At 51.2% G+C, this 27,407-nt stretch overlaps 1 protein-coding gene across 3 annotated transcripts in view; it reads left to right on the top strand.

Moving 5' to 3' along the window:
• The window catches only part of NUDT14 (nudix hydrolase 14), a 605,258-nt gene that overhangs the window by 166,518 nt on the left and 411,333 nt on the right, over nucleotides 1-27,407 (top strand). The window contains exons 1-2 of one of the 3 annotated variants that reach the window (XM_078660295.1): nucleotides 20,619-20,678; nucleotides 20,790-20,885. The exons of the other annotated variants lie outside the window; for them this stretch is intronic. The gene's annotated coding sequence lies outside the window, so the exon portion shown is untranslated. Of the gene's footprint in view, nucleotides 1-20,618; nucleotides 20,679-20,789; nucleotides 20,886-27,407 lie in introns of those variants that run through there. 3 annotated transcript variants of the gene reach the window in all.

The raw sequence follows: 27,407 nt of genomic DNA, 5'->3' as shown, positions 1-27,407 counted from the left end.
AATCCCCGTATACCAGGTGGGAGCTGCGGTGAAGAGAGAGGTCCATTGCTGTGGAGCAGTGTGCGACACTGAAGCACAGTGGGTTGCAATCAGTGGAGACACAGCATTGGCTCAACAACATGAACTCAGAAGGATCCTAGACCTGCTACCAGAATCAGGACTTAGCACACAGCTGAAGGGGTGCTGTGGATGCCTGCCGCCTTACCTGCAGCTGCCAGACTTCTGCACACCACCCTGCCACTGATATGCACCTGGACCTTCCGTACCGCAACTCAAGAGAGAGTGGGTAAAACTGATTACTGGGCCACCAGGCCTCTGTGACAGCTTGCTCTGCCTGAAGCTCTACAGTGCTGAGCTACTTTGACTTTTTAAAAGCTATAGTTGACTTCTAAGGCTTGTAGTTACTAGCAGGGCCTACAATTAATGCTGGCTCTCTTATATGGGGAATAACCAGTCTTTAGACAGGGAAGTTGGACTCAGGATCTTACCCAGACAACACTAGAATGCTGGCCTAACAAAGACTGTGTATAATTTATATGGTGTGTCGTATTTCACTTTATGTTTGTATATAAATACACATTTTTTCATAAAAGGAAGTAACTGGCTGGACATTTATGTTCGAGGCATGTGGGCTGCTGAATTCATATTTGTGCTTAGATCGCCGCCTAGTGTTGGGTCCGGATGATTACACATTGTTGTCCTGGAAGAGTCTTCGAAGTATCACGAGATAGGTGGCTCCTCCCCTGGACTACAGTGCGCATGGGCATCCTCTCCATCCTCAGATTGTTTTTTTTCCGCCATTGGGTTCGGATGTACTTTCTTTACTCAAGTTCGGAAACTTTTCTAAAGGCCAAAAGGCCTTTGGGGTCGTCGGTATTGTCATTTCGATCGGTGCCGAGTACTTGTTCCAGTTCTTTTCGAGCAGGACGTCGAAGAGAGCCGCGTGGCCTTTTCGACACAAGAGGCCCGATCGTCGAGGGAACGAAGCCCATTCAAACGATGCCCCCTTTGTAATTCTAAGTACCCACACATCGATGTACACCTGGTGTGCAACAAGTGCCTATCTCCGGAGCACAATGAGGCCAACTGCCTAGCTTGGGCTCGATTCAGGTCAAAGAAGACGCTTCGACTTCGAAGCGAGGCAGACGATGACGAGGCCAGCGCCCAACCCGGTGAATATCTTCGATGAGGGAGACGATGAGGTCGTCGACACTGAGGATCCAGAACAGCAGTCGGATCCCGGTTCGGAGCATGACTCCAACTATTATGAAGACGACGAAGGAAACATCGGAGATGAAAACGTTGTCGAGGTAAGGGACGACGCATCGGCCATCGGAGCCGTCGATGACGACTCGAGCGATTAACCAGGCCCAACAGTGAGTACGGGGCCCAAAACAGACACGCAAAGACTTCCAAGGGCTCAGGTCGAGGCATCGCCAACAGGCCTTAGCCAAGATCATGACGAACATTCTATAGCCCCGCGTCTCGGCCCGGCTAAGAATATATCACACGAGCCATCGGTCGAACATTACCAGTCACTGGTTAAATCGAAACCGAAAGCCATGGAGTCGAGAACGAAACCAAAACTGCTGGAGACAGTCTTCGGATCGAAGAGTTCGGATCCATCGGATTCGACAAAAAAGAAAGGTGTCGACGACCCTGCGGGGTCACAAATAAGGGGTGTCGACCCAAAGATCGGTGCGCTGAAGTCCATAACTAAAGTCAGGCACGTCGATCCGCCAAGGTCGACATCGACGGACAGCGACACAAATAAGGGACTCGAGTGTTGGAAGGTTCTTGATCCGAAGCAACGAGTCGACAGGCCACAGTTCGTCAAAGGCCTCGAGCCGAAGACCAAGAGCGGCTCGAAGGACCACGTCGAGTCGAGGCAGAAGAGCGCGCCTCAAACGCCACAGGCGCCTAAGTCGACGCAAGGTCAAAAACATATTGGCGACAAGACAAAGTCGGGCGGACCAATAACGACGCCAGCCCCAAAGAAGGTCAGTCAGTCTACAACTACTATGCCACCGATAAAATTCGGACTGCCCCCAACCGCACGGCCTAAGGCGCTCGATCCGAAGACAGGGATCGAAACGTCCAAGAAGGTGTCCATGGGGAAAAGGAGTCATTCTCTAGAAGAGGACATTGTGTACCAAGAGCCCTCCTATGATGAACAGTCAAAGCTACATATCGACCCCGACTCTGGCAGGCTTACTATTTATCAGAGGAAAATCAGGTCAGAAAATCCTCTTGAAACATATAAAATTCCACTCAAAAAGAAAAGGGATTCTTCCACATCACCTGTCCTTTTTGAGACTGTAAGGTACCATGGCCAGGACACCTCTGCATACTCACCCACACGCACTGATGAGGATATGGGGTATGACTACAATGAATAATTTAATTACCCTGTGGACATGGATCAGGATGACCAGACTCAAGCCTGGACAGACCCTGTCGACCCGGGGGAGTCACAGAGTATTCCTGACACTCCTTCTTATCCTGTCAAAACTTCGCCAACAGAGGATACAGCTGCGTTTAATGCATTAATAGAAAGGGCAGCACACAATCATGATGTGGAAATGCATGCTGACCCAATTGAAGAAGACTTCCTATTTGACACGTTCTCCACTTCAGAGAAATCAGTCAAAACATTGCCAATGTTGAAAGGTGTCCTTAAACACGCAGGAGACATTTTCAAGGAAACCACAAGAGCAAGGGTTGTTAACCCCAGAATCGAAAGAAAATACAGACCGGCACCTGTGGACCCTACATATATTAAGGGACAGCTGCCATTGGACTCTTTGGTGGTATCAAATGCTCGTAAGCGTGCCAACTCGCAAACAACTGGTAATGCTCCTCCTCCAGACAAGGAGTCTAAGATATTAGAAGCTTCTGGAAAAAGGGTGGCTGCTCAAGCAGCTAATATATGGAGAATTTCTAATACACAAGCGCTATTAGCCAGATATGATAGGGCTCATTATGACACACTAGAGCAACTGCTACAACATTTGCCTGATGCCTACAAGGAGGGAGCAGAAACACTGATTCAAGAGGGAAAACTCATATCTAACGCATCCATTAAATGTGCGCTAGACGCAGCAGACACCGCAGCCAGGGCCATCAATACAAGTGTCATGCTCAGGAGACATGCTTGGTTACGCATCTCTGGGTTCAAACCTGAGATTCAAACCACATTGTTAAATCAGCCTGTGAACCCTGATTATTTATTTGGCCCTGATGTGGACACAATATTAGAGAAGATTAAAAAGGACACAGAGACAGCCAAGTCTATGGGTGCCTTGCAGTCACAACAATTCAGAGGGGGCTCCTTTCGTCGCTCCGGTAACAGAGGAGCTGCACGAGGCCAGGCATCCCAGCAGACTCCATACAATAAAGGGAGCACGCAGACCACCTATAATAAAAACAATAGAGGTGGATATCGTGGCAACAGCAACAAAGGCAGAGGACGAGGGAATAACAACACCAGATCCTCCGCCAATACTAAACAGTGACGTCTTGTCACTGCCCCCAGACCATGTAACACCGGTCGGGGGACGATTACAACAGTTCCTGCCAGTCTGGGAAAGCATTACCACAGATAGGTGGGTGAGACAACTTATCCAGTTCGGCTATTGTCTAGAGCTAACCTCCACTCCACCCAACATACCCCCAAGACACCGTCCTATGTCCGCAGAGCACATACACTTGTTACAGCAAGAAGTCATCAGCATGCTGCAAAAAGGGGCCATAGAACTCGTACCTGTTCAGGAACAGGGTACAGGGGTATACTCGCTGTACTTCTTAATCCCCAAAAAGGACGGGTCTCTCAGGCCCATACTGGACCTCAGGCCCCTATACCAATACATCTTGTCAGAACATTTTCACATGCTCTCTTTACAGCATGTTGTACCATTACTCAGTCAGGGAGATTTCCTCGCAACGCTAGACCTAAAAGACGCATATTTCCACATACCGATACATCCAGCACACAGGAAATATCTCAGGTTTACCATACAAAATCAGCACTACCAGTTCAAGGTCCTGCCTTTCGGGGTGACAACAGCCCCCAGGGTGTTTACCAAGTGCCTAGCGACAGTAGCTGCGCACCTACGGAGGAACCATATTCACGTCTACCCCTATCTGGACGACTGGCTTATACAAGCAAAGTCAGCCCAGCAATGTGCCAGCCACGTGTCCCGCACTATTCACCTCCTTCACAGCCTCGGATTCTTATTAAACTACCCAAAGTCTCATCTTCAACCCGCCCACGTATAACAGTACCTGGGAGCAACAATAGACACTCTGGCAGCAAAAGCGCAGCCAAACTCAGCAAGAATCAACAGCATTCAATTACTGATTCAGAAATTCAGACCCCAACACTCGCTCACAGCGAGGGTGTTTATGCAGTTGATAGGCATGATGGCCTCCTGCATCTTCATAGTCCCTCACGCGAGATTACACATGCGTCCGCTTCAGGAGTGCTTAGCACGGCAGTGGAACCAGGCTCAAGGACAATTAAAAGACCTAGTGTTGGTGCATAAAACTCTCTGCATTGGTGGAACCCACAAAACCTTTGCAGGGGACGACCGTTCCAAGAGCCTATACCACAAATAGTGCTGACGACGGACGCATCTCTCCTGGGATGGAGAGCGCATGTCCTCCATTACACAGTGCAGGGACTATGGACAACACAGCAAAAGAGGATGCACATCAACCTGCTGGAACTGATGGCAATCTTTATGGCAATGAAGGCGTTCAAAGTACATTTGTGCAACAAAGTCGTGTTGATCCGCACGGACAAGATGACTGCCATGTACTACATACAGAAGCAGGGAGGGACACACTCTCCACAGTTGTCACATCTAGCGCAAAGCATGTGGAAGTGGGCCATTCAGAGGAACATATTCCTCATGGCGGAACACCTCCCAGGCAGGGACAACCAGATGGCGGATCTGCTCATCAGACACAGCCACCAGATGCACGAGTGGGAGATACATCCCTCAGTGCTCCAACCGTACTTCCATCAGTGGGGTCACCCACAGATAGACCTGTTCGCCACAAGCGAAAACGCAAAATGCCAAAGCTTCGCCGCCAGGTTTCCACACCCGCAGTCTCAGGGCAATGCGATATGGATGAACTGGTCAAGCAGATTTGCGTACGCTTTTCCACCAGCCCCGCTCATACCACTATTGGCAAGCAAACTACGACAACACTCAATGACCCTCATCCTAGTTGCTCCAACGTGGGCGAGGCAACCATGGTACACCACGTTCCTAGAACTTTCCGTGGTGCCTCATCAAAGGCTGCAATTAACACCCAGTCTTTTAACGCAGAGCTGTGGAAAATGTTTAAATTAGGTATACATAAGCGGCGTTCATTTATGTTCACCACAGCCACTGTTGAAAGTAAAGTGAAAATCGTGAAACAATGGCCACGCCATCTTGTCCCTTTTTAGGCCCCTTCATGCACGTAAGTGGCAGCCATTTTGTGTGCCATAGCCTCTCTGCCCACTGCCAATAGCCTGCGCGTCTCTCCCCCTCACTCCCCGGCCTTGCAAGCATCCCCCCCGCGCCCCGACAGCCCCCGGTCTCTCCTGCTTGGGCCATAAACGCACCTCCAGCGCGACCCTGTCTCCGAGCCACATCCCGTGCTGAACCCCCTCACTCTTTCATCTCATTCACAGAACAGGCCCTTTGATAACTTCTTCCTCCCTGCCCGATTGTCCGTCCTGATCCCAGGCCATCACCTAGCCCAACAGATGCAGTTTATTGCCCCCTACAGTAGGACCTCGCCTCACATCAAAGGAGCGGGGATTAATCAATGCCTTCACACCCCTAGATCTGACCGATCACCCGCATTCCTGTTCCCAGCGGAATGTCCAGCTGCGCGATAGCCATCATGCTGAGATTTGGGTGGGGACCCCTACTGTAGATATGTGTGAGAACGGGCCTGAACCGGGGATTCCAAAGATGCCTTTTTCGTACTTCAAAGCAATACCACGGATGTCATAAATGTAATAAAGCCATAAACTTGTGTATAAGAGCCCAGGCCTCAGAGATGCGGTTAGAGCACCTCGAGAAGATACCCTGTTGTCTGATTTGACGTGTTCTGCTCCGTCGGAATAAACTCCTGTTTCCTGCCTTCCAGTCTCCAGCGCCTGCCTCTTTGTTTGGTAATATTGAATGGTATGAGAGGCGGCTAACGCCGGGCAAATACTGAAGGGTTCTTGGTCGAATTCGGCTCTGCCTTTTTAGGTTTCGCTGGAGGGCGGAGCTGTAAGCTCCGCCTCCAGAGAAATCTGTAGTTTCTAGTATGGGTGACTTGAACACGCCCCTCTGCTTCATTGGCTAGCTCCATAAATGGAGGCTAGCCATTGGAACAGAGAGGCGTCCGTCATGGCCGGACCAGATTCGGGGGCGTTCCCGAGAATCTTTGGCTTTTGGCTACGTCATGCTACGTCAGCCAAAAGCCGGGAACGCCCCCGAATCTGGTCCGGCCGGGCCGTGCTTGCTGCTGTCCTGCCTTCCTCCGTGTCCCTCCTCCCGCCGTCCCCCCTCCCGCTCTCCCCCCTCCCGCTCTCCGTGTGGTCCTGCCTTCCTCCGTGTCCCCCCTCCCGCCGTACCCCTCCCCCCCTCCGTGTGCCCGTCTCCCATTCTAGCTCCTACAGAAAACATGTTCAAGTTTGCAAGAAGCCTCTGCAATCCCGTGCACGTTTTACTGAGCACCAGAGGGTTCTCGGCGTCACAGGCCAGATGCGGTCTCACCACCCACCTTTGGGGAACGACCCTTCTTTACTATAACAATTCGATGGGTTAATAACCTGTATACGAATGAGTTGAAGAAAAGTATCCAAGGAAAACCTGCACGAGGAAAACAAGTCTCAGGTGAATCTGGAAACTCCGCAAAATACTTTAAAGAAATAACGCTCGCCAGCCCCCCTAAACAACACAACCCCCGGCTGGGGCCCTGCTTCCTCCTCTCTCACTCTCCTTTTAATGCCCCCCCTCGGACGTGTGCAGTGTCAAACGTGGCCTGAGGAAGTAAAGCTGATAAATCCTCTCTCTCGGTGCCTCTGTTTCCCTACAGGCACAACGTGGAAGCGCTTAGAATCAGGCGAACACCGGACTCGCAGCGCTACACAAGGGAAAGGCTCCGAAGGATGCCTGGCCCCACACACAACGCCTCGGGCCACGCGTGTGACAAAGGACAGTGTTTGAGCCGTGTTACAGTAAGAGCACAGTGAAGGAACCCAGCGGGGCACCCCCTCTACCCCCCACCACCGAGGGCTGCACCCCTCCTTTACTAGAAACCGCATAAATGGAAATTAAAAATTCATTTCATGCATTTACTAATTTATTTTATGACAATGTCTGGAGTCGGACAGAATTACTGGCTGTAGTAAAATTACTTCATTATTTAGTTTCCGCATAAAAGGAAGAACCCGCAGGGTTCTATTCAGCAAAGGAAGACAGTTTAAATAGCAAAAGAAACGAGAAAAAATGAAATACGCCCTGTTCCCATATCTCAACTCACGCTTGGCGTAGGTTTCCAATGGAGGCGCGTGTGAAGGGCACACTCACGCACACACACGTGCACATACATGCACACAAACACATACATACACAGGCAGCAACACACATAAACGTACTCAAACATTTGCACGTACACGCACACCAAGACGCCAGCCATACATACACATATAAACATGTATGCACACCAACATACACAAACACATATGCATACACGCCATCATGGATCTACCGGTATACACAAACACATATGTACACATCCGTGCAGACAAATAATCCCACTAACACACACATACTTGCGCACCAACACACTCCTGCTAAGATAAAATGAAGACAAGAATGATTTATCCTTACCAAGTGACCAACTCGTTCATTCAAAGGAAAGGAACGTATACTCGCATCTAACCCTGACTGTCCACACATACACATATAAACATGTATGCACACCGACACACACATGCATACACAAATATTCATATATTGTGAAGAGAACTTCGGCAGAAGGTGTGGCGTACCGGGACACGGCCTGAGCAGAGGCTGAACATTGTGCTGGCCAGCCGAGGTTCCTGTGGCGAGGCCATGTGCGGAGCGGCGAATGCACGGCCAGGAGTGTCGCGGCCCCAGGACTGTGGGCCGTCATAAGTGGAGCTGGGCCCAGCAGCGGCCAATGAAAGCTACTTGATCGTCGGCAGACCCTTCCTTAAGGCACCGGCTCCGTCCACGGCACATACAGCATCTGCCACAGCCCTCCGCCCCTTGAAGCTTGTGGCGGAGGCCCATTCTCCACTACTCGGGGCGGTAGTCTGGCCGTGGTGCGGCAGGCTCACAGTGCCACATACAAACCCCTGAAACTCCTGTCAGTGCCTGGCACGTGTGCCCCCTTTCCCTCCACCCTATCCTCCGTTCATTGCCTTCCGTTGTGATTCCCTCCACTCACCTATAAAGCGCGTGACTCCCTTCCCTGCCCCCCCCCTCGCCTCAAACCTATCACCACACCTGGCATATGTGACTCCCGCCCTCGTCTCGCCTCAAACCTATCATATGTGTCTCCCTTCACTCACCCAAAATCTCCAAAATTGTCTGTTGTGTATTTTATGATGGACGTTCTGTATGCGAACAAAGACCCGGAATGAGTGAGAGTTCCTGATTATGAGTGTGTGTATATATATATTCATGTCAATAGTGATATTTTACTTTAAGTAGTATAGAATGTAAATCTTGACACGGTATGAGTCCACTTTATAGTATCCGTGTTTAAAAGATGTTAAAGTTCACACTTTACTACAATTGTGGAAACTCCTAACAAAGGTGAGTAAATAAGTCCTTACATTAGACACCACATTTAAAAAAGAAATCCTGTTCAGGACCCTCGTTCACGGAGTTCTTATGGCCGACAATATCCCTCCGCAAACGATAACTGACCAACAGGTGCCGGCGGCAAGAACTTCCAAGTTCATTAAAGTTGAATGTAACTCCCACATTGAGTGCAAATAGTTGTTTTTACTATGAGTAGAGTGTGAATTCAGGTTTCTTTTGAGGTCTCGGTTTTCGAACCTATTGCTATCAGTGCACATAGAGAGGAATTGGGTCTGCTCTTTTAAAACATTCGCTTTCTTCAACCAGCCTCCTTCAGCCATTGGTTTGAGATTTTGTCAATCATGTCTTGGCTCAGCCAGTGAACAGTGGTGTAACTTAAATGAATGTGAAGCTGGGGGAGCCCCCTCCCAGAGTCTCCCATATTCCATAGATATTCATTGTCCTTGTGGACAATAGGGACCTTCTGGCGGGTTTGGGGGCCACTGAAGAGTTGAGGGGGAGGTGGAGGTGGGAGACCCCCTGCACCGCAAGGGGCCTTCTTTAGGTCCCTGCCAGTAAAGTATTTGTTTCCCCCCCTTATGCTATTGGCTATTCAAGTATATGGGACTACTTTACAGCGATAACCCTTTCGGCCGTTCCTGCTGGCTCTACCCTGTCTGTCTCCCTTTAATGTGCTAAGTTTGCTTGCATTAACACATTAAACCCAGACCTGTTGGTTTTCCAGTGTTTGTTTGATTTTTGCTGTGCTGCTCTCCCCTCCCTCCCCCCAGCTTATCTAAATTACAGATGTAAGCAACTGTGGCACACTGGCATCTACATAGTCGCCAATGGTTAAAAAATGCCTTGTGACGGTCAAGCTTACGATAAGACACCTTGCCACCGGCGCCATCTTTAGCGTATTCACTTTCCCTCCAGGAATGTCGCCGCTCTCCCGGTGTGGATTCAGTCTCGCATAGGTGCGTCTTGTCAGTTGAACCATGTCCTGCATTTGCCTGAGTCTTGCAGTTTGCTCAAGTGTGTGAACTGATAGGTTTTAGGGCTTGTTGGGGCTGAGGTTTTTTAGCCTTGGGTTCGATGCAGATCTGTCTCACCTGTAAGGTCTTTGTGAGGTTGGCAGGATCAAGGAGGCGTCTTGGGAGCATATCTAGTGACCGCGTTTCAAAGGTACATGGTTCTCTTCAGGCATTCAGCGGTGAGGCAGAGGATATTTATTTGATTTTAGCCATCATGGGGGAATGAGTGTCGCTGTTGAGGGTATGTTTGAAACAAATTAAGAAGTTTTGTACGGCGGTCGTGCCAGCTCCTACCTCACTCCTAAAGCCTGGAATGTGCTTTTATGGATATTGCGCTATCCGAATAAAGTTTTTAAGTAGGTAAAGGCTGGAATGACCTGTCCATGTGCATCAGAGCCGTCTCCTCAGCTCTTGAATTCCACAAGAAACTGAAGCCCTGGCTTTTCACTTAGCCCCGCACCAGGACGCACTCCCACGTGTTGTGCGCTATACAAATACACATAACATATCATATAAACTGTTTCTGTTCTGGCCCGCCGCCCTCTTCACTCTCTCTAATAAACCCATTTCCACCTGCTGGAGTCGTTTGGCGAGGGGCGTCATTGAGTATTCTCCCGCTGAACTCTGCCATTTTTTGTGAAAAGAAGTAACAAAGAATTATAATGAATTGTCGTTGTCTTGTCCCATTGTTTTGTTGGTTTCACTTTTTCCTGTGAATGTTTCCGTCTTGGCCCTGGGGCATCTACAGCTCATTTCCTTGGCTAGCTGTCAGCGTAGTTATGTAATTTGGGCTCTTTGGAGCCAGCTTGGCTATTATTTAGATTTTCTAAAGTGAAAGGTTTTCATTTAATCCATAGACTGGCGTAGAGAGTAGTTACATAACACATTGGCTGCAGTAGAAGGCATTCGTGCCATTCGTTGGCGTGAGTAGAGGGTATTCACATCATTAATATGCCGGGGTGTTTATGTAACGCACTGGCCGCCGTAGAAGGTATTCATGTAATACAATGACGGGAGTATAGGGCAAACACGCTGGCTGGAGTGAAAGGTATTTATGTAATACATTCATTGGCATTCACTAATTGTGTACAGGATAGTCACGTAACCCATTGGCTGGAGTAGAGGGTGTATTATGTAATCCATAGGATAACATAAAGGGTATTCATGTAATCCATAGGTTGCAATAGAAGGTATTCATGTGATACATTAGTTAGAGTGTAGGGTAGTCACGTAATCCATCTGGACATTAATCAGTCTGCCCTTGACTGTGATATCGTGTTCCGGGCAGTCATGGATGGCTGTCCTGAGCAGTGGATGTGAGAGCTGTGTGGGCTGTGAGAGCTGTGTGGGCTGTGAGAGCTGTGTGGGCTGTGTGGGCTGTGAGAGCTGTGTGGGCTGTGAGAGCTGTGTGGGCTGTGAGAGCTGTGTGGGCTGTGAGAGCTGTGTGGGCTGTGAGAGCTGTGTGAGCTGTGTGGGCTGTGAGAGCTGTGTGGGCTGTGAGAGCTGTGTGGGCTGTGAGAGCTGTGTGGGCTGTGAGAGCTGTGTGGACTGTGAGAGCTGTGTGGGCTGTGAGAGCTGTTGGCAATGTAAATAACAATGCCATTTATTTATAAGTAAAAAAAAAAAAGAAATGTCATGAGCAATGCCAATAGCTCTAACTTTTCCAAAGGCGAAACCATTGCATTGTAAATGCTTGTTACAATAGCCATGGAGACGTTCAGCACCCAGATCCGCAACAGTTAAACCTTGCGATCTGGCTCCTGAAGTCATAGAGTTTGGTTACCTGAACTTGCCTCCTGACTGCATGAATATTATCAAGGAAGCAAGAAGACCTACAACCAAAGCATGCTATGCGGCAAAGTAGAAACGATTTGTCATCTATTGTAACAATAATGACGTGAATCCGCTAGATGCATCAACTCAAAACATCATATGTTATCTGTTACATTTACACAGATGCAATCTAGCCTACAGTTCCATACGTATACATTTAGCTGCGGTGGAAGCTTATCTTCAAAACAGGCAGCACCTTTCACTCTTCAGAGTACCTGCTATTAAAGCTTTCATGGAGGGGCTCAAACAAGTGATTCCTCCAAGACACCCACCTTCACCTGTCTGGAACCTGAACGTGGTTCTAACCAGACTGATGGGACCACCTTTTGAACCTCTACACTCGTGTAAAATACAATTCCTAACGTGGAAAGTGGCTTTTTTAGTGGCGAATACACCACTTAGAAGAGTTAGTGAGCTGCAAGCCCTAACTATTCAGGAGCGATTCATCCAAATTCACGCAAATAGGGTAGTGCTACGTACTAACCCTAAATTTATGCCGAAGGTGGTATCCCAGTTACACATCAATCAAACAATAGAACTGCCAGTGTTCTTCCCCAAGAACTGCCAGTGTTCTTCCCAAATCCAGATTCAGTGGCAGAAAGAGCTCTACATATACTAGACGTTAAAAGAGCTCTCCTGTACTATATAGACAGGACAAAACATTTCAGGAAAACTAAGCAACTGTTTGTTGCCTTTTCACCACAGCATAAAGGCAACCCCATTTCCAAATCAGGTGTAGCCAGATGGATTGTTAAGTGCATACAGATTTGTTATCAGAAAGCTAAACGCACAATAACAGTTGCCCCAAGAGCGCATTCAACACGCAAGTTAGGGGCATCCATGGCTTTCCTAGGAAACATTCCTCTAGAAGAAATATGTAGAGCAGCCACATGGTCTACCATACATACATTTACCAAACACTACTGTGTAGATGTACACTCCAAGCAGCTGTGGGACAAGCTGTTCTCTAGACTCTTTTTCAGACTGCTGCAGCTGGCACGGGCAACCACCGCTAAGGGGGAGACTGCTATCCATTCTATGCACAGATATGAATTCAGCAGCCCACATGCCTCGAACGGAATATGCTACTTACCAGTATGCATCTGTTCTTGGCATGTAGGGCTGCTGATAATCATATCGCCCGCCCTCCTCCCCGGTGCCTGTCGCAGCTGTAGCACTCAGAATTAATCTCTAGCATGGACATCACTTACTGTATAATACTCCATCTCTGCCACAATGGCGAAAAACAATCTGTGGATGGAGAGGATGCCCATGCGCACTGTAGTCCAGGGGAGGAGCCACCTATCTCGTGATACTTCGATGACTCTTCCAGGACAACAATGTGCAATCATTCGGACCCAACACTAGGCGGCGATCTTGTACAAAAAAAAGATTGCCGACCTCACATTTCTTTTCTCCTCAAAATTGAGGAACACAAACCAAAATTACTATATGGTTTGTTCGGTATATCCACTTCATACCTTTTTAATTTTTATTTCATTATTTTTAGGTATTTCTTGTTTGAAAAAAACACAAAACATTAACACATTTGACACTTTCTACATAAATATAAATACATCAAAAATAAACAATACATATATATACACTATACATTTCACAAAGACTTTTGTCAATAATCAATTTGTTTTTCACAAAATGCTCTCTGGTTACATTTTTACCCAACGGACAAAGTCAACACGAAAACATTTATCATTCTATAAACAGCAACTTAATGCATTTATGTTTTAAATGCCGACGCGTTTCGAACCCAATTTCGTCACTTCCTGGGTTCTCATCAGGGCTCTGTCTCTTTTGTTTATCTGTATTCCAGAATTTCGCCGGTCCACAGTTGTACGTTTTGTTCACTACTTCGTCTGTGTCTTTATCTCATCAGATCTTTGTCCTCGTGTTGGCACCCTTATCACTTATCTATCTTACTCGCTGTCTGTCCATTAGCTGCTCTCAAATGGGCGCGTTCATGCGCGGGGTGCTACACGTCTCCAATTGAAGTAGTCGACTGTATTCTGCCTGCTTTGTTTCGTGCGCGATCCAGCGCTGAGTGTTTTTCGCGTCTACAGCTTGCTCATTCGGCTTATTCACTTTGGGGTCATCGTATCTGGCAGTTTCCTGTCTCTCCTGTGTACCGGTCGTTAATGTTCCAATTTCCATGACAAGGATGTCATGGAAATTGGAACATTAGCGCAGCGCTGGATCGCGCACGAAACAAAGCAGGCAGAATACAGTCGACTACTTCAATTGGAGACGTGTAGCACCCCGCGCATACCCTGGGGGTCACTAAAGTGAAGCAGCAGTAGTACTTGGAATCGAGGACGGGCCCACTTGTGGAGTCCATACAGGACTTGATTGTGTGCTTCCTGGACCACACTTCCCAGAATGCACAGTCTCATTTGAGCCTCCCATCGGTGGGTGTGTTATATATAAAATGGGGAAGTGGGTCGGCGGTTGCGCACACCGCTTCCGTTAAAGCCCCTGAAGAGAAGCATATGGAGCTTCGAAATGCGTCGGGCAGATCCCGTACGGAGCGGCGTCTACGAGTGGATCCCCGTCCTCACCTATACATAAACCAAGCTGCTGTTCGTGTGCTACTCAAAGGTGGACACCTTCGAGCATTAATTTATACGCGGCCGTCCAGCCGCGGAGTATGCACCACCCCGGTACCCTGGGGGTCACTAAAGTGAAGCAGCAGTCGTACTTGGAATCGAGGACGGGCCCACTTGTGGAGTCCATACAGGACTTGATTGTGTGCTTCCCGGACCACACTTCCCAGAATGCACAGTCTCATTTGAGCCTCCCATCGGTGGGTGTGTTATATATAAAATGGGGAAGTGGGTCGGCGGTTGCGCACACCGCTTCCGTTAAAGCCCCTGAAGAGAAGCATATGGAGCTTCGAAACGCGTCGGGCAGATCCCGTACGGAGCGGCATCTACGAGTGGATCCCCGTCCTCACCTATACATAAACCAAGCTGCTGTTCGTGTGCTACTCAAAGGTAGACACCTTCGAGCATTGATTTATACGCGGCCGTCCAGCCGCGGAGTATGCACCACCCCGGTACCCTGGGGGTCACTAAAGTGAAGCAGCAGTCGTACTTGGAATCGAGGACGGGCCCACTTGTGGAGTCCATACAGGACTTGATTGTGTGCTTCCCGGACCACACTTCCCAGAATGCACAGTCTCATTTGAGCCTCCCATCGGTGGGTGTGTTATATATAAAATGGGGAAGTGGGTCGGCGGTTGCGCACACCGCTTCCATTAAAGCCCCTGAAGAGAAGCATATGGAGCTTCGAAACGCGTCGGGCAGATCCCGTACGGAGCGGCATCTACGAGTGGATCCCCGTCCTCACCTATACATAAACCAAGCTGCTGTTCGTGTGCTACTCAAAGGTGGACACCTTCGAGCATTGATTTATACGCGGCCGTCCAGCCGCGGAGTATGCACCACCCCGGTACCCTGGGGGTCACTAAAGTGAAGCAGCAGTCGTACTTGGAATCGAGGACGGGCCCACTTGTGGAGTCCATACAGGACTTGATTGTGTGCTTCCCGGACCACACTTCCCAGAATGCACAGTCTCATTTGAGCCTCCCATCGGTGGGTGTGTTATATATAAAATGGGGAAGTGGGTCGGCGGTTGCGCACACCGCTTCCGTTAAAGCCCCTGAAGAGAAGCATATGGAGCTTCGAAACGCGTCGGGCAGATCCCGTACGGAGCGGCGTCTACGAGTGGATCCCCGTCCTCACCTATACATAAACCAAGCTGCTGTTCGTGTGCTACTCAAAGGTGGACACCTTCGAGCATTGATTTATACGCGGCCGTCCAGCCGCGGAGTATGGACCACCCCGGTACCCTGGGGGTCACTAAAGTGAAGCAGCAGTCGTACTTGGAATCGAGGACGGGCCCACTTGTGGAGTCCATACAGGACTTGATTGTGTGCTTCCCGGACCACACTTCCCAGAATGCACAGTCTCATTTGAGCCTCCCATCGGTGGGTGTGTTATATATAAAATGGGGAAGTGGGTCGGCGGTTGCGCACACCGCTTCTGTTAAAGCCCCTGAAGAGAAGCATATGGAGCTTCGAAACGCGTCGGGCAGATCCCGTACGGAGCGGCGTCTACGAGTGGATCCCCGTCCTCACCTATACATAAACCAAGCTGCTGTTCGTGTGCTACTCAAAGGTGGACACCTTCGAGCATTGATTTATACGCGGCCGTCCAGCCGCGGAGTATGCACCACCCCGGTACCCTGGGGGTCACTAAAGTGAAGCAGCAGTCGTACTTGGAATCGAGGACGGGCCCACTTGTGGAGTCCATACAGGACTTGATTGTGTGCTTCCCGGACCACACTTCCCAGAATGCACAGTCTCATTTGAGCCTCCCATCGGTGGGTGTGTTATATATAAAATGGGGAAGTGGGTCGGCGGTTGCGCACACCGCTTCCGTTAAAGCCCCTGAAGAGAAGCATATGGAGCTTCGAAACGCGTCGGGCAGATCCCGTACGGAGCGGCGTCTACGAGTGGATCCCCGTCCTCACATATACATAAACCAAGCTGCTGTTCGTGTGCTACTCAAAGGTGGACACCTTCGAGCATTGATATATATATATATATATATATATATATATATATATATATATATATATATATGTATTGTTTAATTTTGATGTATTTGTATTTATGTAGAAAGTGTCAAATGTGTTAATGTTTTGTGTTTTTTTCAAATAAGAAATACCTAAAAATAATGAAATAAAAATTAAAAAGGTATGAAGTGGATATACCGAACAAACCATATAGTAATTTTGGTTTGTTTTCCTCAATTGTGAGGAGAAAAGAAATGTGAGGTTGGCAATCTCTTTTTTGTACAAGTATTGATGGTCCAGCCAACTTCGCGCCCCAGGACCTAACTCCCCCTTTTTTAGAAAACAGATATGAATATCAGCATATTCCTTATCGGGGTTGCTGTTTTGAGTCCTGTGGGCCTGTAAATCTTGTACCTGCGTGTAATCCCTCTCACCCATCAAGAAGCCTCAGGACTGTTCCATCCGCAATACCATTGAGAGTCAAGTGCTGAAAGTGTACTTGGCCCAGTTGCTTAGAACCTATAGTAGGGCCTAGTAACATAAGAAGTAAAAGGCCTCAAACCCACGGTGGAGCCCAGTAGCTCCTGCTTAGTCCATTGCCCTCTAAAAGGGGTTCTGACAGAACTATTATTTATAACACATGACACAGTTGATGTCCCTTCAATGTAAGAAAGCAAACACAAGGAGATGATGGATGGAGCGCTGAAACTTTTCAGACACTCACCCCCAGTCACAGATCTGGGTTGAATCCATCATCGTTCTTTAGCTCACTTTGCCACCTCAGTTCAGACACAGCTATATGCAAATCAGTCTTGACCCTGTGCCTCATGGGAACAGTCAGCCCGAACTGCCCAGCCATATCTTTCCTGGACCGGAAACAAGCATCCTGGGACCGTTTTCGGGCTAACAGCCCTCATCAGCCAGGCTAGCTTGAATCCAGTGGCAAAGTGAGCAAGAGACTCGCGCCTGGGCATACCCTGCCAACTTAGGGCGAACAAAGCAAACACAAGGAGATGATGGACGGAGTGCTGAAACTTTTCAGACACTCACTCCCAGATCTCTGTACTGGGGTGAATGTATGACATTGTGCTTCATTTTGTCCATCAATTGTTCTTTTCGCATTTGTCACCCCGAGTGGGACGGGTAGGCCCAGACATGGGTCCCGTGCTCTCAATGCCACTGGCTGATGAGGGGTAAAACCCAGAAACCGGTCCAAGGATGCTTGTTTACAGTCCAGGCAGGACCTGACCTGGCAGTTCGGGCTGGACTGTTCCCATTGCGCACAGGGTCTAGACTGATTTCCATATGGCTGGGTTCAAACTAGAATGGCATGGTGAGCAAAGAAACGATGGATATAGCCCCAGATCTCTGTACTGGTGTGAATGTATGACATTGTTCTGCATTCTGTCCCTCAATTGTTCTTTTTGCATTTATCACCCCGAGTGGGACAGATATGCCCAGACGTGGGTCTCGTGCTCTACATGCCACTGGAGTCAAGCTATCCTGGCTGATGAGGGGTGAAACCCAGAAACCGGTCCTAGGATGCTTGTTTCCAGTCCAGAGAGGACCTGGCCTGGCAGTACTGGCTGGACTGTTCCCATTGGGCGCAGAGTCCAGACTGATTTGCATATGGCTTGGTTCAAACTGGAATGGCATGGTGAGCAAAAAAACTATGGCTTTAGGCCCAGATCTCTGTACTGGGTGAATGTATGACATTGTTCTGCTTTCTGTACATCAATTGTTCTTTTTGCCTTCAATGTAAGAGACACAAAAGAACTCAAAAGCTGTCTCTCTATTATTGTCCCTCTGGAGAAATCACTTATAATGCAGGCTGAGCCCCTGCTGTTGTAAAATCCAAGAGAGTCCGGCGACTACATTAAGAGCGAAGATATTGTATCTTACTACGGAGGCACTAGATTGTGGATTTTTGGGTAAAAAAGAATATGAATTCTTGAATACCTCTCAGCAAAAAATACCTTCCTTATATGTACTACCCAAAGTACATAAGGATGCTACCAAACCCCCAGGACGTCCGATCATTGTGACATGTGGGTCTATGCTTGAGCCTTTGGCGAAATACATCGACACCTTTCTTAAGCCATTTGTAAGTACGACACAGGCCTACATTACGGACACGATGGATTTTATCCACAAAATTGAGAACTCGGTGTTCGATGGAGACCAGCAATTGCTGGTCTCCTTCGACATCGAGAGTCTCTATACCAATATACCGCAAGACGAGGCCCTAATGGTGATGGGATTGATATTAGATCAAAGAAGCAGGCCCCACCAGGTCCCTACCAAATGTATTCTTGAGTTGGCCAAAATTTGTTTAAAGAACAGTTTCTTTTCCTTTAAAGGGGATTTATATTTGCAACTTAAGGGGGTAGCTATGGGGTGTTGCTTTGCCCCTGAGATAGCGAATCTCGTCATGGACCAGTTCGAGGGGAGATATGTCTTTGGTGAGGCGAACCCATTTCGGCATTGTTTGTCGAGGTGGGTTCGTTTTATTGATGATATATTCCTCATTTGGATGGGTAGTAGAGAAGAACTTGAGCTATTCCATGAGTGGCTGAATGCTTGTACCCCTGACCTCAAATTCACCATCAATTTCAGTAATGAGAAAATCAACTTTCTAGATGTGTTGATTTTTAACAAAGGCCACCTTGGGATGAACTTGTTTATTAAGCCAACTGATCGAAACACTCTTCTAGAATTCACCAGTGGCCACCCCAGGAGCCTCAAAGAGAACCTGCCCTATGGACAGTTTCTGCGTGTTCGCCGCAACTGTTCAAATAAACAAGATTATTTTGACAATGCAGAAATTCTATTGAACAAACTGTATGCCCTAGGGTATCCGAGGAAGTTGGTAAAAGCTGCCCCCAAAAGAGCGTGGTACACGCCCCGTGAGACTTTGTTGAACCCGAAAGAAAAGAATGAAAAAAGTGTGATGACCTGTGTATTGACTTTTAATCCGAAGGCCAACAAGGTCAAGCAAATTATCTTAAAAAACTGGAGGTTGATTGAACACCTTAACATCCCCAAACTGCTCTTTGCCTTCCGTAAAGGAAAAAACATAAAGCAACATCTAGTCAGAGCCAGTAGAGAACCGCCCATCCGGAAAGACACTAGGAGTCTGTTAGGCCTACCAGCAGTAATCGGACACTACCGGTACATGAATTGTGCGGTGTGCCTTAATTCTAAAGATTCAAAAAATGTAATGATCAACGGACAGACACACACTATGCGCTCATTCTCGAATTGCAACACTAAAAATGTTGTATATGTAGTAGTTTGTCCGTGTAACCTCGCCTATATAGGCCAGACGACCTAAGCTGTCAAAATGCGGATTGGGCAGCACAAGTCGCGCATTAGGTGCAAAACTGGTGGGGCCCCACTGGTACAGCACTACATAGATGCGGGACACAGTGAAGAAGACATGATGTGGTCTGTTCTAGTGGTAATTGCGGCCAAAAATAGAGGTGAGCTAGAAATGAAACTAAACAGGACAGAGGCCAGATTACTTGATAGATATCACACCACCACAAACGGTTTAAATGACCGGGACGAATTTTAGGCACTTATTTAATACACCCTGTATACTATGAAATGATCTTTTAGATATGACCTTTATCCATGGAGGGCTCTCTTTGGATGTCTTTAGGTCTATCTGATTTTTTTCTCCTGTCCACTGATGTATGTTTTTCTTCGGACTTGATTTGCTTGAATTTTCTCCCTATACGTTACCATGGTGCAAACTGTATGAGGTATAGGCGCTGGAATCAATGATATGTTGTTTTCATTTCATTTTTTTCCATGCCTGTCGCTTGCAAAATATAAATAAAAATGTGGGTTTGAGTCACCCGTTCTGACTTATTGTACCATGTTCACCGGTGTTTAGTTGCACCTGGGGTTTAGCGTGTGAATCCTTATGTGGGTATGCAGTGCCGCTGAAACTTAGTTCACGCTGGTGTGGTGAAGGGTCCTCTTATTAATCTTCGATTCATTCTCGTGCCTTTCATTTTTGTTTTTTGTCCCGAGTATGGATTATCTGGAAATCGTGTGTGATGGGAGAGCCCCTGATTGATTTTCCCTCGGCAGCGCCCTGTTATGAGGTGCCCGTCTCGGTGCACAGTGCATGTCTGTTTTCGTGACCACTCTGCAGGAGCGGCAATGTGAGGCAGCCCTATTTTTATTCCTATGGTTAGACTACAGTGGTGGTAGTCGGGCGGTGCGGCACCTCTGCCGGTTAGTCCTTTGTTTGTGTCGCGCGCGTTTTGGACGCCTTACGCGTGACGTCACCTTGCGGGCGACCCAGGCTTACGCGGATGTTTGCTGCTGCTGGAGCACCGTGGATGGATCATTAAGTGATTTTGACCTCCCGTTTTTGGTATGTTCTACTTTTATTAGGTACCCCTGATCGATAGATTGGGTGGTTTGAATGTAGAATTAATCGGGGGTTCTAATAGAGGCCATGGGGCTTCTTTGTTCTGTGTTTTAGGAGCGAGTTTTCCCACCTCGTCTGCACTGTTAAGTGTGTTTGCTGACATCCTTGCGCCTTGAACCAACTAGTGGGCACGGTTGTTTGGCTTGTAAGGTACATATAATCGTTACTTTGGCACATGTGGTATTTTTCCCTGTTTGGGCGCACCTGTGTATTGAATGTTCTTTTGACCTATTTTTTTCTCCAAAGTGTTGTGGACCTGTGGCCCAGAAGAGTACATCGTTTTCCACCCCCCGGGGGGGATTTGTAGATTAATCGTTATTAACTCTAAGGTACCTTTTTTCTGGTTATCTTGGCGATACTTGTAGCTTGCAGTGGACTGTCCACTTTGATGAGGACCACTGCGCCTTCCTTAGGCCTGGTCACCCCCTCCTGTCCCCGCTGACACCGACCACCACTTGAGAGCCCCAGCCACCTGAGAACCGGCCGCCAGAGCGCCCCAGCCACCACAGAGCCGGCCTCTCGCTCCGATTTTCCCGCCGCTGCCTCCCTGCGGCCCGCCCCACGCCGCCCATTCGCCGAGACCCAGCCGACCCGCCCCCCCGGCTCCCCTCTTAAGGGGACCAAGGACAGCCCTCACCAGTGACCACCGCGCCTTCCTTAGGCCTGGTCACCCCCTCCTGTCCCCGCTGACACCGACCACCACTTGAGAGCCCCAGCCACCTGAGAACCGGCCGCCAGAGCGCCCCAGCCACCACAGAGCCGGCCGCTCGCTCCGATTTTCCTGCCGCTGCCTCCCTGCGGGCCCGCCGCCCATTCGCCGAGACCCAGCCGACCCGCCCTCCCGGCTCCCCTCTTATGACGCCCACTCCCACGCGCAGCGTTGACGCGCAGCGGGCGCACCGATTGTGCGCCAAAGGCAAGCCCGTCTGCGCCCGTCCGCGCCTGGACCGCACCCAGCGCCGGAACGCCTGGCCCCCGAGGATGCCAGCCCACCTGCCGGACCTACGACACAGCCACCCTCAACGCACTCAACATCGGCCGAACCCCCGGCTGCTACCGCGCCACCCCGAGACGCATCCACGGACCCTTCACCTGCCACTCCTGCGACTTCTCCTGCACCCGGACCTGCACCGCACCCACAAAGCCGAGCACCAGCAGCAACCACCTCAAGTGCCTCCTGCTCAACACCCGCTCCGTCCACAGACATGCCGTGGAGCTCTGGAACCTCCTCGACTCGACATCCCCAGACGTCGCCTTCCTCACGGAGACATGGATGAACGCCTCCTCAGCGCCCGACATCACCATCGCCATCCCGGACGGATACAAGATCACCCGGAGGGACCGCGTCAACCAGACGGGAGGAGGCATCGCCATCGTCCATAAGAACACCATCCGCATCACGACCAACACCGACGACACCCTCTCAGCCGCTGAACATCTTCACTTCCAGATCCACACCGACCCCAAGACCACCCTCAGAGGCACCCTCATCTACAGACCCCCGGGACCACGCACACAATTCAGCGAAGACATCGCAGACTTCATCAGCCCGCAGGCCCTCCCCTCCGCTGACTACATCCTCCTAGGGGACTTCAACTTCCACCTGGAGAACAACAGCGACCGCAACACCACCACCCTGCTGGACAACCTCGCCAACCTCGGACTCAAGCAGCTGGTGACCACCCCCACCCACTACGCCGGCCACACGCTTGACCCCGTTTTCTCCTCCAGCAAGGACATCTCCTTCAGCCACGCCACCGGACTCCACTGGACAGACCACAGCTGCGTCCACTTCAGCTTCAGAAAGAACACGATCCACCACCACCAGCAACAGGTTCCACGCAAAGCTGGAACAAGATCACAGCCGACCAGCTCGCCGCATCCCTGAGCCAGAACCCCCCCGCCAGCTCAGCGAACCCCAACCAGGCCGCCAACAACCTGACGAGATGGATCAGCAACTGCGCAGACGACCTCGCCCCACTGAGGACCCCTGCCAGCAGCAAGAAAGCATCCTGGTTCACCGACGAACTCAAGAGCTCCAAGAAGAACTGCAGAGCCCTCGAGAAAGCCTGGCGCAGAGACCCGACACCAGTCAACATGACCACCCTCAAGCTCGCTACCCGAAAACACCCCCAACTGATCCACGCCACCAAGAAAACCGCATTCAAGGACCGTCTGGACAACAACGCCCACAACAGCAAGGAACTCTTCAACATCGTCAAAGAGCTCTCCAACCCCAGCGCCGGAAACAACGACACTTGTGGGACACCCCCGCGCCGCACGGCCACCAGCTGCTGCGTGTGCCCCCAGTGCCTGCCTCTGCCTCAGCGCCGGCCTCGCTGCCGCCCTGAGCGCTCTCCTTTGGTTTTCGCCCGTTTTTGACTGGTATTTGTGCTTGTTTTCTCCCTGTGCCCCAGATCGTGTGTTACTGTCTTTTTCCCCCGTTTTTGACTGGTATTTGTGCTTGTTTTCTCCCTGTGCCCCAGATCGTGTGTTACTGTCTTTTTCCCCCGTTTTTGACTGGTATTTGTGCTTGTTTTTCTCCCTGTGCCCCAGATCGTGTGTTACTGTCTTTTTCCCCCGTTTTTGACTGGTATTTGTGCTTGTTTTCTCCCTGTGCCCCAGATCGTGTGCTACCGTCTCTTTCCCCCGTTTTTTCTTGAATTTGTGCTTGTTTTTTGTATTTGCCGTTCCCGTCGTGTTTTGCACTCCTCTGCAAATTGTGCCTGTCCCCTTCCTGCTTCCCCGCCCACCTCGCCGCCCCCCGCTCCCGCTTCCCGCCACCGCCATTAGCCCCGCCCCTTTTTCTCTTCTGTTTCCCTCCCCGCTCCCGCCTCCCAGCTGCTCCGCCCACCCGCGCACTTCGCCTTAAATGGCGACCGTGCGAACGCGCAGCGGTCACGCGCAGCGGGCGCGCCGATTGTGCGCCGAAGGCGCGCCAAAGGTAAGCCCGTCTGCGCCCGTCCGCGCCTGGACCGCGCCCAGGGCCAGGACCCCTGGCCCCCGAAGAGCCCGACCGACCCGCCTGACGTACTCCGCCGCCACCCTCACCGCTCTCAACACCGACCGACTCCCAGATTGCCATCAAGCCACTCCACGACGTACCCACGGACCTTTCAGCTGCCACGCCTGCAAGTTCTCCTGCATCCGGACCAGCCACGCACCAGCACCCGCCAAATCGAACACCAGCAGTACCCACCTCAAGTGCATCCTGCTCAACACCCGCTCCGTCCACAGACACGCCATCGAACTCTGGAACCTCCTCGACACCACAGCCCCTGACGTTGCCTTCCTCACGGAGACCTGGATGAACACCTCCTCAGCTCCCGACATCGCCATCGCTATCCCAGAGGGCTACAAGATCGTCCGGAGGGACCGAAACGCCAACCGGATGGGAGGAGGCATCGCCATCATCCACAGGAACACCATCCGTCTCACGACCAGCACCGACAACACCCTGACCAGCGCCGAACACCTGCATTTCCAGATCCACGCCAACCCGAACACCACCCTCAGAGGCACCCTGATCTACCGACCCCCTGGACCACGCACACAATTCAGCGAGGACATCGCCGACTTCGTCAGCCCGCATGCCCTCCCCTCCGCTGACTACATCCTCCTGGGAGACCTCAACTTCCATCTGGAGAACAACAACGACCGCAACACCAGCACCCTGCTCGACAACCTCGCCAACCTGGGACTCAAGCAACTGGTGTCCACCCCCACCCACCTCGCCGGACACACACTCGACGCCGTCTTCTCCTCCAGCACAGACATCGACTTCAGCCACGCCACAGAGCTTCAATGGACGGACCACAGCTGCGTCCACTTCACCTTCAAGAGAACGACGACCCACCACCACCAACAACAGGCCGCCCGCAGAAGCTGGAACACGATCACAGCAGACCAGCTCGCCACCTCCCTGAGCCAGCACCCTCCTGCCAGCTCAGCGAACCCCAGCCAGGCCGCCGACTACCTCACGAAGTGGATCAGCAACTGCGCGGACGAACTCGCCCCACTGAGGACCCCGCCCAGCAGACCCGGCAGCAAGAAGGCCCCTTGGTTCACCGACGAACTCAAGAGCTCCAAGAAGAACTGCCGAGCCCTCGAGAAAGTCTGGAGAAGGGATCCGACACCGGACAACAGGACCTCCTTCAAGCTTGCCACCCGGAAACACCACCAGCTGATCCGCGCCGCCAAGAAAACAGCATTCAAGGACAGGCTGGACAACAACGCACACAACAGCAAGGAACTCTTCAACATCGTGAAAGAGCTCTCCAACCCCAGCGCAGGAAACAACGACATCACCCCATCGCAAGACCTCTGCAACTCCCTCGCCTCATACTTCCACAACAAGATCGCGGACATACACAACAGCTTCAACAACCAACCAACGCACACCATGACCAAACAACCACCCCCCACCACCACCCTCCACGCCTGGACCCCGATCAGCACCGAAGACACCATCCGCACGATGAACTCCATCCACTCCGGATCGCCGACCGACCCCTGCCCTCACCACGTCTTCAACAAGGCCGACGCTGTCATCGCACCCCATCTGCGAGACATCATCAACACATCCTTCGACACCACCATCTTCCCTGAGAGCTGGAAACACGCCGAACTCAGCGCTCTACTCAAGAAACCAACAGCGGACCCCACCGACCTCAAGAACTACCGCCCCATCTCGCTCCTCCCGTTTCCAGCCAAAGTCATCGAGAAGACCGTCAACAAGCAGATGGCCGCCTTCCTCGAGACGAACGGATCCCTCGACCCCTCACAGTCCGGCTTCCGAGCCAACCACAGCACCGAGACCGCCCTCATCGCCGCCACCGATGACATCCGAGCCCTGATGGACAATGGAGAAACAGCGGCCCTCATCCTCCTAGACCTCTCCGCGGCATTCGACACGGTCTGCCACCGCACCCTAGTGCAGCGCCTCAGCAACGTCGGAATCCAGGACAAGGCGCTGGAATGGATCATCTCCTTCCTCGACGGAAGAACACAGAGAGTCCGCCTACCACCGTACAAGTCAGAGGCCTCCGAAGTCATCTGCGGCGTCCCTCAAGGATCATCTCTGAGCCCCACCCTCTTCAACGTCTACATGAGCCCCCTCGCGGCCATCGTACGCAAACACAACCTCAGCATAATCTCCTACGCCGACGACACCCAGCTGATCCTCTCCCTGACCAACGACCCCGCCGCCGCCAGAGCCAACCTGCACGAAGGGATGAAGGAGGTAGCCGAGTGGATGACGACCAGCCGCCTGAAACTGAACTCGGACAAGACGGAGGTCCTCATCCTGGGCTCTTCACCCTCCGCCTGGGACGACTCCTGGTGGCCTCCCGCCCTGGGCACCGCACCCAAACCGACAGACCATGCACGCAACCTGGGCTTCATCCTGGACTCCTCCCTCTCCATGACCAGGCAAGTCAACAACGTCTCCTCGGCGTGCTTCAACACCCTACGCATGCTACGGAAGATCTTCTGGTGGATCCCCACCGAGACCAGGAGGACCGTCACCCAGGCCCTCGTCACCAGCCGACTGGACTACGGCAACGCCCTCTACGCCGGTACCACCGCCAAGCTCCAGAAGAGACTCCAGCGGATCCAGAACGCCTCAGCCAGACTCATCCTCGACATCCCACGAACCAGTCACATCTCCGGACATCTCAGAGACCTTCACTGGCTCCCCGTCAGCAAAAGAATCACCTTCCGCCTCCTCACCCACGCACACAAAGCCCTACACGACCAAGGCCCGAGCTACCTCAACAGCCGAGTCAACTTCTACGCTCCCAAACGCCACCTTCGATCAGCCAACCACGCCCTCGCCGCCGTCCCCCGCATCCGAAGAGCGACTACAGGAGGAAGGTCCTTCTCCTACCTGGCTGCCAAGACCTGGAACTCCCTCCCGACCGACCTGCGCCTGACCCAAGACCACCTCTCCTTCAGGAGGAAGCTGAAGACCTGGCTGTTCAAGCAGTAGCGGCACCCCCCCCCCCCCAGCGCCTTGAGACCCTACGGGTATGTAGCGCGCTTTACAAGTGTCATTGATTGATTGATTGATTGATTGACATCACCCCATCGCAAGACCTCTGCAACTCTCTCGCCGCATACTTCGACAGCAAGATCGCAGACATACACAACAGCTTCAGCACACAGCCGACGCACCCTACAACCGCAACAACGCCCCCCACCACCACCCTCCGCGCCTGGACCCCGATCAACACAGAGGAGACCATACGCACGATGAACTCCATCCACTCCGGATCTCCAACCGACCCCTGCCCTCACCACGTCTTTAACAAGGCCAATGTCGTCATCGCACCTCATCTCCGGGACACCATCAATACCTCCTTCGACACCGCAACCTTCCCGGAGAGCTGGAAGCATGCCGAACTCAGCGCCCTCCTGAAGAAACCATCAGCCAACCCCACCGACCTCAAAAACTACCGCCCCATCTCGCTCCTCCCGTTTCCTGCCAAAGTCATCGAGAAGACCGTCAACAGACAGCTGGCCGCCTTCCTCGAGACGAATGGATCCCTCGACCCCTCGCAGTCTGGCTTCCGGGCCAACCACAGCACCGAGACCGCCCTCATCGCAGCCACTGACGACATCCGAGCCCTGCTCGACAACGGTGAAACAGCGGCCCTCATCCTCCTGGACCTC

The sequence above is a fragment of the Lissotriton helveticus genome, chromosome 9, assembly GCF_964261635.1.
Source record: "Lissotriton helveticus chromosome 9, aLisHel1.1, whole genome shotgun sequence".
Taxonomy (NCBI): domain Eukaryota; kingdom Metazoa; phylum Chordata; class Amphibia; order Caudata; family Salamandridae; genus Lissotriton; species Lissotriton helveticus.
The sequence above is the reverse complement of the archived record's forward strand: the minus strand, read 5'-3'. Positions and strand labels throughout refer to the sequence as shown.